The 10,614-nt window shown below is 45.1% G+C and overlaps 1 long non-coding RNA gene across 1 annotated transcript; it reads left to right on the top strand.

Annotated features, from left to right (window-relative positions):
* Positions 1-455: 455 nt before the first annotated feature.
* LOC147757045 (uncharacterized) lies at positions 456-5,381 on the top strand. The gene is made up of 2 exons (XR_015325216.1): positions 456-592; positions 698-5,381. It is a non-coding gene; the product is annotated as an uncharacterized LOC147757045 (long non-coding RNA).
* Positions 5,382-10,614: the final 5,233 nt, after the last annotated feature.

The following is a 10,614-nucleotide window of genomic DNA, read 5'->3' as shown; positions in this document are numbered from 1 at the left end:
CGTTGTGACCGAGGGGTGTGTACGGGGGCGCGAGCATGGGTAGTCCTGGACCCCTTTTCCGTGCGCATCAGTTTCAGAGCGTTCGACTCCGTACCGCTCATTATTATTATTAATGATAACCTGCCACTATCATCCAGCGGACGCAACAGCGAACGTGCGAACGGCCTTTTTCTCGCTTCCTCAATGGTTTTATCCTCTCGTAGGGTTCACTGGCGGCCATGCGGCTGCGCTAATGCGCTGTCTCGGCAGCAGTAGCAGAAGCACATAGTAAGGAAAGCGACGACGTCACACGACACTCTGCGACGTGTTAAGCATCGTTATTTCAACGAATGTTACGTCGCGCTACAGGATGAGTCGCGCTCCTCCTGCCGCGCCAAGAAAGCCAAAGGAAAAGACAGAGAAAAAGATTCTTCTTTGTCTTCGTTGACTAATACATCTACTTCTTGTAGGCTACTAGTTTTTGCTTATCCTCTTTGTCTCTCACGGTTTCTTCGTCTGCGAAACATCATAGAGAGCTGTCTTGCGGAGGACGCAGGACAGCAAGCAAGCAATCGACCAAGGAAGCAACTAAGTCGACGGGGCAAAAGGAAAGGTAAGGTAGCGAGAATCGACGACGCTGTCGTCGTTCAGTGTTGGGCGGTGGTAGTCGTTGTGGCGCGGAGTGCTAGCGACGTCTCAGTGGTTTGCTTTTTTTCAGTTCCGTTCCTGCTCTAGGCAGCAGCTGGATGACGCGTCGCATGCGCCGTCGCAGCGTGGGCAGCACAAGAAGGATAATAGTCATCATCCTATTCGAAATTCTATCACTCGGCCCGTACGACGTGATGACATAGGTATCTGCCGACCATCGTAGGCCACAGGAACGAGAAGAAACCGTTGAATATCTTGTCGTCTGGTGCAATACACATACAGGGACTGGAGGAGGGACCGGGCGGACAGATGGACTGTTATACGTTGACTCGCTCGCCTGCGCTACGCACTACATCTTCTACGACCACTGTTACCACACTACGTTACGGCAGGGAGAGAGGAATACGTGAAATGTTGCTGCAGTAGAGGCACTGGTGATCTCAGCAGTAGCTTTACAGATGTGCATGCCCGCGTGCTCTTTGCCTTCTTGGCTGTGCCCTCGTAGCTCTCTGTATAGGGCGGGGGCCGTGGACACCAATGTAGCGTCACAACAGGTATTTACGACAACAACAACATCATTGCTGCTGCTGCTGCTGCTGCTACAAGCACAGACGAAGCGAGAACTCTCACGAATCAAGGATAAGAAAAGAAGGAATACTGCTGTCGCCTGCACGAACTGGTCATAGCTAGCGAGCCAGCCAGATAAAGTATTTATCATTGTAGCTTCTCGCAATAGCGACGCGCTTGGTGGCGCTAACATCGTCATCGCTGAGTATCCTCCTCCAGTGAAAATACGGCAAACGGGATAGCTACTGGATACATACGTATACGCCCAACTCTGCTACGAGTGCTAGCGATGGCGTACCCTCAGCGTCGAGATCACGCTCAAAGTTTCCCGAACCTGCAATTATTGATGGTTATCACGCCACATCGAGCAAAGGGGACAAGAGAGGAACGTGCTGTGGCCTGACAAGCTCCTCGCATGCCCGGGCTAGATGTTATCTCTTAGCAATGAGAATCGTCCCGTGGCACTGTCCCTTTAAAATATTGCCCAATGTTCTACGGCTAGCGACGAGGTCTGCTTCAATACATTCCCCTGGCCTCCTCATCGATGTCGTTCTTCATGCGAAACGGAATGCAAGTTACTGAGGCTATGAGGCTTACAGACAAGGTACAGTGCTGCTGTGCCTTATCGCGCACGTCAGCGAGCTGCGAACGTTAAGCTGGGCATCGCTTCTAAATAATCGTTCGGAGTTATCCGCGAAACGGACCTAATCATGATCCTGTAATTCAGACGCGTGGCAGAACGTAGTCTTCCCGAACAGATACAATTAAGGTTCATCGTGGAACAGACGCACACACATGGAGTTAGAATTCACCTATGATAGCGTGCTGCTGCATCAAGAGGGCGAATTGATTCCATTGCAGCCGTCAGGAGAACGCCTCGGACTCTGTTAGCAACATTTCGATGAAGATACATCCTCGGATCAAGCACATTCAGTCAACAACGATATGTCGTGGGAATAGGTTTTTACGGAGAGACGACATGGTCTCAATAGGTTGCTCGCTTCGTTCTGTGTATCTTTCCGGCGTTGGTTGATATACGCAACACTATACCGTACACAACAGGCGTTTACGATGGGCAAGTGTACGTGTACACTATGGACAGTCCGACAAAAATAATCCAATAGGAGTAATGGCAGTCGCTCGGTAGCGGTTGAATGCGGAGCGCTCCTATGAATACTGCCTATAGGGGTGCAGCTGGGACGAGCTGCGTCGAGATGGAGGAGACAACGCGTCTGTGCCTGCTACTACTGTTGCCGCTGCTGTCGTTCTTGGTGTTGGTGTTTTTGGTGGTAATGCATTTGGTGCAGGCGTCGTGGCAGTAGCAAATTCGCGCGAGCTGAGTTGGACCGAGATGCGCAGCTTCAGGCAGTCTGTGCGCCTCCGCAGTCTGCGGTGAGAGATACATTGTACACAACACACGGAGCGGAGCGCAATGTTGCTACCGCTGCGTTATGGACAAATGCTAAGGATAAGATGAGAGAAGATGCAGCAGCAGCAGCAGCAAGAGCGGCGGCAACAACGATAATGATGTTGTCGCTCGTAGCGACGCTCTCTGCTGCGGCTGCTGCCGTCAGCGCGGAATGGCGAGACAACAAGAAAAGCTATCACCCTCTCTCCGGTGCCGCTGCCGACGACACTCAGCGTTCGTTGGCCCGCTCGCTCACGCCGGCGCAATCGCCATTGACTTGGTGTATCGCGGCCGCTCTGTGCTCCCTCGAAACGTTGCAGCAGCGTCGGCCGCGATGACGGCGGCGGTAGCCTCACATACGTCGTACACCAACTGCCATTACTCAACGCCGGACCGAGCAGTGAGCCGCTTTGCCCGCCCCGCACCTTAGTGGACGGTAACATCAGCTTCTGCAGCTGGATGACGCGTAGCAGCGTATCTTGAGTGATGTCCTGAATACGATCTCGAGTCAGCGTCAGCTATTCCGCACGTACCATAGAGAATAATGCAAAATTATTCGTTCAATGGAGGAGCAGCGGGGGAAACTGTTCAAACTTCGTCGTATTTCTTTCTGGTCAACGTCGACATGGCGTTAAGGGAGCAAATAAGTATTTACTATATAGTGCACCGGGCGCATCAAGTGCTGGGGCAGTTCAGCGTGTAGCAGCATTTCACTGCCTGCGCGTATGAACTACCATCGGTTTTCCTAACTCGGTTCATATTATTCTATTATTATTGATAAACATGATCTGTTGTGTTGATTCCGAGTGATAAGCCAGATTAAATTAGGTTCGTATCGATAAATCGATGTCCGATCGGTCGCTGGTAGCTTCGACAAATCCGAGATCTGTATTACTGTGTGATTCCCTAAACTGTCGACGATCGCACGAACAGCTCCGAAGTGATGGCCCATAGAAACGCGCTACCTGGCGCTATCTGGTGCGCGGTAGAGATACCACCACTGAAACTGCCGCATCCACCGATATCGTTCATACTGCGTATACGTTGGTATCCATCGCCTTACGTTTCGCGCGCGCGTTAAGCTTCGCGCACACTAACTGCGATAGTAGTCATTTACAATAGTATTAGCATAGCGTGTCTCTGTCCGTCCAGCCGTAATAGGACAGCAGCAGCGCCAGCTACAGCAACCGGTGGAGGGGAGAGTAAAGAAGCCTGAGAAGGGTACCGACGGCGTAGAACGGCATCTGAACGAATATCGACGCGAAGGGACGCTAATATATGTGCACATAGAGGGAGACTTCGCAGCTAGCGTTGCCGGAATGAGCGTGACAGCTCCAGCAGCAGCGATAAATGGAAGGAAGCCAGAAGTTGTCCGTAAGGAAAAACATGGACAAGAATGCTTTTTTTAAGCTCTGACTGCCGTCGATGGGGCTGCCGACGGCTTTTTCTGGATGACCGTGAGCCGCTAGGCGCGAGGGTCGACGAGCAACGTGCGGCGGCGACAACAGAAGGAACAAGGGCGGCAGCTGCCGCTGTTGGGGCTAATTCTTTCTTTTGGAACTTCTGGCGACGAACGCGCAAACGTTGCCTCGTCGTGAGCCAGCTTACTTGGGCAACGGCAACCGCAGCAGCGACGGCAAACAGCTCGTTGCTTTCGACGCCGCTGGAAAGATATGGCTGGATATATATGTTCATGTGTGAGTTTGTGTATTCCTCCGTACGCCGTGCATATCTCCGCGAGCGGCTCTATCTGCCACAAAGCGCATTTCACAGATGCCATCGATGCCGAATGGCGAGCGGCGGTGGCGCACTCGAAAAATGCTTTTGCTTTGGCACACTGTAGCGGTGACGCGGAGGATGACGCTCGTGGAATAACAAGTCCAGTATACGGAACAGCTACTTATTCAGACGATGGTGAAATAGCAGACGGACTGCTACTGTGTTGCGTGGACAACATTAACCAGACGCCACCTTGTCTGCTGTGCTGGTGCTGCCGCGGTCTGTTTGCTGCATGAGTGTACACGTACGAACGTTTGCGTATCTCTCCTCTATCATCGCTATTTTGTCCTTCGTCATTTTCGCCGTTCGTAAGCGCTTCGCAGTCTATCTTAGGGCGAGTGAGTGCGTGATAACGCTGTTCGTTCTTTGGCTACGCTTACGCCAACACTCAGCTCCCTTCTGTGCGGATGAAGCCACTGGATGATTATTGGAACAATTGCCATCGTAGAGTCGAACGAATAGGCTTCATCGGATCGGGTTGAGCAATGCTACTGGCTCGCATGCCCCTTAGAGCTAACAGGTAACGACACTTTATCATTAATCTCCAGCGCCGAGTAGCTGGCCTGTTTCTCCGACGCCATTGAAGCCGCTGCCTTGGCTCACTTCGAATAACACGACGCGATACGCGCACGAAGCTTGCTTCAGCATCAGCTCCGCTGGTACGAACGGCACGTGCTGAATGAGTTCAAGTCGTTTTTGACAATCGAACTTCTTTTAAGACGGACACAAATGAACGAAGAAAAAGGGCACATGACGCATAGAGTTGATTCTACCACTGCTGATATCGTATCTTGGCTAAGGCCACCGGCTTTAAGACCCAATCGCTCGCCGAAGAAAACGTTCGCCAACGTTTAGAATCGGATAAAGCAACAGTCCAAAATGTAAAGATTACTCTATTTAACATCCAGAAAATGAACAAAGCTAATAGGAGAAAACGTGTTACAACACGCAGCGAGAGTTGGCAGAATAAAATTATACGCTATCATTTGCAGAGAAACAACCGCGGAAATCTCTTATTTTTCTAAGAACGACACATTCAGAAATCGAAGAATTCTTTTTAGTTATATATATATATATATATATATATATATATATATATATATATATATATAGTAATAAGAAAATCATTAATACCTTTTAAAGTCCTAATCAGCTATGTAACAGTGCCCTGTGTCTTTGAAGTACAATAGAATTAAGTGGCTAAAATTATATAGTAGGTAGCCAAAAGCGTATTCAGCTTCGAACTTCCCAGTCGGTAACAGAACGCGGTAAACGGGTCATAATCTACCGAGCAAACCATTTCGAGGGCTGTTGATCCTCCCGTAATATAGATCTTTTTGAGTATAACGTGAAAAGTGGCCCTCACCAATCTAAGGCCCCGTATCACCGAGGCGAATGCCTAGAGGTGAGGTTTGATATCCATTAACGGATATAACGCCTGAACCTTTTATGATAATGTTCAATATAGTGCCCATTGAAGTAAATGAACGTCGATGCTCTATCGGTCTTGAAAATGCCTTTTTGATAGGTCCTGTTTGAGAAAAGGGCCTAAAAACGCAACTTCCCGTATTCTTCTGAGATCGATTTTTTCGAGAAAAAAATTTACGTCTCTTCGCGTGTCTGGCCATCGTTTTACCGTCATTTTTATCATGATATTACGGAGTTTTTGAAAGTATCGACTATTTTTGAAAATATGTCGAGACGATTGTGTTCAAACAATAGCCACAAATATAAACGATTCTTAAATGGATCGAAAACTCTCAGCTCCTAAGCAAAGGACCGAGGAACATTGTTTACTTGAAATTAATGTATATAAAAAAATTGACGTTAAACTTTTACAAAAGAAAAACCTCGAAAGGTGGCGCTTATTGCACGTTCTCTTTAAGTGTGCGCCAGAGGCATCGTTCCAGGTATGTATCATTGCACATTACGTGTGCATATTTGTCTTAAAGAGAAAACCCATTCATAAGGAGTAGGCTGTTTGATTGAAGTTAACTTCGGCATTACTGAGTGTAAGCGGCCAACTTACCTAAAAGCTTCCTGAAACGTCTACCCGGAAGTATCTTTTGAGTGTACTTAGGTAGCTCAATTTTATGTCATCTAGTCCGAGTATCATGCATACTGAGGGTAAGGCGATGCTGACTTCTTAACGGTCTGAACTGCACGACAGGTTACGGTACGGTCGAGCCTAGCGTTTCCTAGACGCCGGCAACGTTAAACGTCATTTGATAGACTCGATTTTTGATTCTGGGAGTCTAATTCTCCCTTTCTCGCTAACTGTAGATTATTTTATTGTCCGATAAAGTGTTCCGCTCTCTGGGTGCTTCGAGGGAACACGCAAGATGTGTTCATTGACGGTATAACTACGAATGCCATCATGCTTCAAATCCACAATCGATGCCCAAATTTGATGCGTATGATAAACACTGCCACAGTTATGATGCTCAGGCTTTGTTTCAATAAACTGCAAACTAACAAGTAACTGCAGTGCAGGGTTTATCGAGATGTAATTGACAGTGTTCTATTTTTGCAACTTACGTGGGTCCTAATTCGTGATTTACGATACCTTCATCTGTACGGGCTATTCCAGTGTAAACGTGAACAGCTTAACAGGGTGGAAAACAACTGATCAGCTAATATTTCCCCGACTCTTTAGTGCACCAAAGATGTCAAGAGTTTTCTATATGTATATGTAACACGTTCTGGAATAAAGTACGCTTTTCGCGTTTTTCTTGTGTCTTCCACAAGTTACAGCGAATCGAGTTGAAGTCGACTGTGGACCAGTTACTTCGATAAAAAACGTGTTACAGATAGAGTCAAAACATAAATTCGACGGTATACTGACACTGCAATCAGTGACTGATCGGCTGAATAGATTAAAAAATGTAACTTAAAAAATTACTAGGGCTAGAGTCGCCTGATTGCATAAGTTAAGCAGTGTGCGTTTAGCGACCAAAACCTTGTGAGGGACTTTGTAGGATCAAATCAATGCATTGTATAGTATTCGGTCACTTGTCACGCCTTTGTTTCTAATAACTGCCTTCGTTATAGTTAAAATTAGCTTGTGTCCGTAATAGAGAATCTTAAATAGTAAAGCAATGCAAAATAGTCATAATCTTTGCGTACATCTCGATCGACGTACTCAATCAGGTTGTTATCACGAGGTTTAAATATCTAGTGGCTGTTTTTGTTGGCCAAACACCTTGAGGGCAAGCAAATACTTGAGATCAAAGAGACCAGGTATTCAGATTGGTCGCGCTGCTCCTACCCAATCCATACGTATAGCAATTCGATTGCGGATACTGGCGCCCCCTTCACGTACCGATGATATTAAGGTATGCGTTTCTTGAATCATAGGGGCTGCGGGAGGGCCTCGATGACGCAGGATTCTAAATGGAGAAAGAAAGACACTGCGAAAGATTTAATTGCTTTAATAACTACTTAAACAGGGTCAATGGGTTTGTTTATCAGCTTTGTTGTGGTAGGTATACGCAGTTTCAATATGGCCTGTGCGGATACGTTTCGTCCTTAGAGCCGGGCTGATAAGGCGCCGATTCTAATAGAAAATGTCATAAATTTGTAACGCGGTATTGTGTTCGATTTACTTTTCTACCGACGGGCCTTCTCTCTCTTTTGTTTCTGGGAAGCTTGGATTCAAGTTGGACTAAGGAATCAGATCACGCTTAAACTATCTTTAGCATTTAGTTTTATCTGATATCACAGCGGAGGTTGCTGTAGTGAAGCCCTATGAATCAGAAAAAATAGTAATTTGCATGTAAATTTAGCATGCTTTATAAAGTCTACATTAAAGCCACGATGACATTTGTGAATTAAATGAACTTCTTAAAAACAAAACGTCGAAAAATGCCTATAAGTCTGTCGATTCAAACAGATGTAGGGGGACGCATGTCAGCGCCACTTTTCTTTTCATCATATATATGCGTTTACCCATCTACGTGTTGAAATTTTGAGTTTTTTGCTTCTTCGATCACAGTCGCGTGGATTTCGGTTGTAGAAGGGAAAAGGCTCCCGTATAATTCGAACTAGGAGTCTAAATGACTTCTTAGACATCACCTGACAACAATCGCTTGATGCGCGCTCAGGCCTTAAAATGAATGCTGCTAAGAAAACACAATCGGAGAGTCCTCCAGGCTACCTCGCTTTCAGTAGTCGTCGATTATGCCCCATCGGACATCTGTCATTATTTGTAAATGAAATAATAGTTTCTAAGTATTTTAGACATTTCACATAATAATTTCACACACGTGGGGATGAGTAGAAAAAAATGCAAAAACGAGCGACATTGTCCCAGAGGCATATACATAGTAGAGATTCACACATGGGAGAAAAATGAAAAGAGGACGTAAAAATTACGTGGAGCTTTATTAAATATCGGATGTAAGAAGTTTTTACTTTGTCCCCTATGGAAAGCTATATTATGTCATAAAGCGAATGGGACGCAACCATAATATAGCGTCGGTGTTGAAACAAACATGAGAGAACGTATTGAACTGTTCTTGCTATCGTTCAGCTTGCGATGCTCACCCCTGTAACCTTTTAATCTATGGATAATTAATCCCTCTGATTAGTATGTTGCGTATCTTAACAAGAACAGATTCCTATTTAAAGCTATTATCACATAATGTAGAAACAAACAAACTGCGATTAGACTGGCCGCACGGATTATTTTTTCTTTTTATTTTAATCATGAATTAGGTATAAATTTCAAATCAAGAAGAGCCTGTGTTCTATTTATATGATGCACGCATATTCCTATAATAATCACTGTTAAAAAAAAAACACATAAAAATTATACAGACACAGTAAGGAAAGCGCGCGATTTAAGAAAATTCAGCTCGAGATGCTCCTGTGTAAAAAGTGTCACGTCACCTTTTAGTTCTATAATTTATGACGCTTTGATGCAGAAGACAGATTGTCGTACTAGTTTTCGTACGCTTCATTTCTGATGACCTCTCACGCTATTTTTTAATTCAACCTGATAAGAGTACTCGTAAATATTTATTCAGACCAAAAAGTACTGTCTTATGCTATTCTATGTGACAGATAGCTGATTTTACTCTGATTTATCGATTGCGCTTCCTAATACATAGGATTTATCGTAGCACGTTCTAACTTTGTGTACTTCTAGAGGTGCACACGGTCGTACGCTCAGAATCGTTTTTTCTTTAATTTGTTCGCTCGATAAATATGTAAGCCTATCGCGTTCGATTCCCTTTGGTGTCACGGTATAGATTCATCGGTTTGTTTTTTCTATAGCAACAAACAGTCAAGGACTGCTTTTATTTGAATTGGGCAATTCAATTTATGACATCCTCATTACAGTCCACTGGTATACGTGTATAGCCCAAGTCAACTACAGTTTGGCTGCGTAGTAGACTATAGTCCATCGTGTAAGAATAATCCACGTATGTAGCAATACCATCCATGTTACAATACAAAGCATATTTAGAACTGGCAAAACATTTCGTTCTACTAGGAAAAGTCTCAGTGCAGAGCTTCAATCGACTGCATACGATTCTACGATACATTTGCATCACAAGTCTACTAATCACGAACCAACGAAGAATGGTACTCCAAGATCCCCTGAGAGCTGTGACTAGGCGAAAAGTTGGTGTCATCCAGCACGATAGAAGCACCTAGAGAATCTTTTTGAGCACTCAATTATCTGCAAAACGTGCTTTAGTTACTCCTCTAGTCAGTACATTATTTCTCTTATGAATAATTTCTGTTATAAAATCCGGCCTTGTTCAATTAGTAACTTTAACTTTGTTTCGGTTATCCACAGAATAGTTAAATACGGTTATGCAATGCATAACATGAAATTGGGAAACAGCGCCAAGCGTTTTAATATTCTAGCTTTTTTCATAAATACCCATAGATAGGGCTCAAATATTTCCGTAGTTCTGCGAAGCTAATTTTAGTGATTAGGGTGAAAGGTAAAATTATGCAGCCATATTTTAGTGTAGCTTAGCGAAACTGGATTTCAACAGCGAACCCGGGTTTAATTTCTTTCGTCCTGCTAGCTTCTGTGCAGCCGGATTTGCCTCGATGTATTCTGCCGCTGTCGGTTACCGAAGAGATTTTTCATCACGTTCAGATTAGGTTTTTCTGATAGGTAGTTCGGAGCGGCAACATGAGTTTCCTAAAATCGAATTCCTCATTCTCATCCCGGTATAGAGCAATCCAAAATCTCTTAGAAGGCATCTCCTCTT

This window comes from Varroa destructor, unplaced genomic scaffold, assembly GCF_002443255.2.
Source record: "Varroa destructor unplaced genomic scaffold, Vdes_3.0 BEIS01000003.1, whole genome shotgun sequence".
Lineage (NCBI taxonomy): Eukaryota > Metazoa > Arthropoda > Arachnida > Mesostigmata > Varroidae > Varroa > Varroa destructor.
This window is presented reverse-complemented; position numbering and strand designations above follow the sequence as displayed.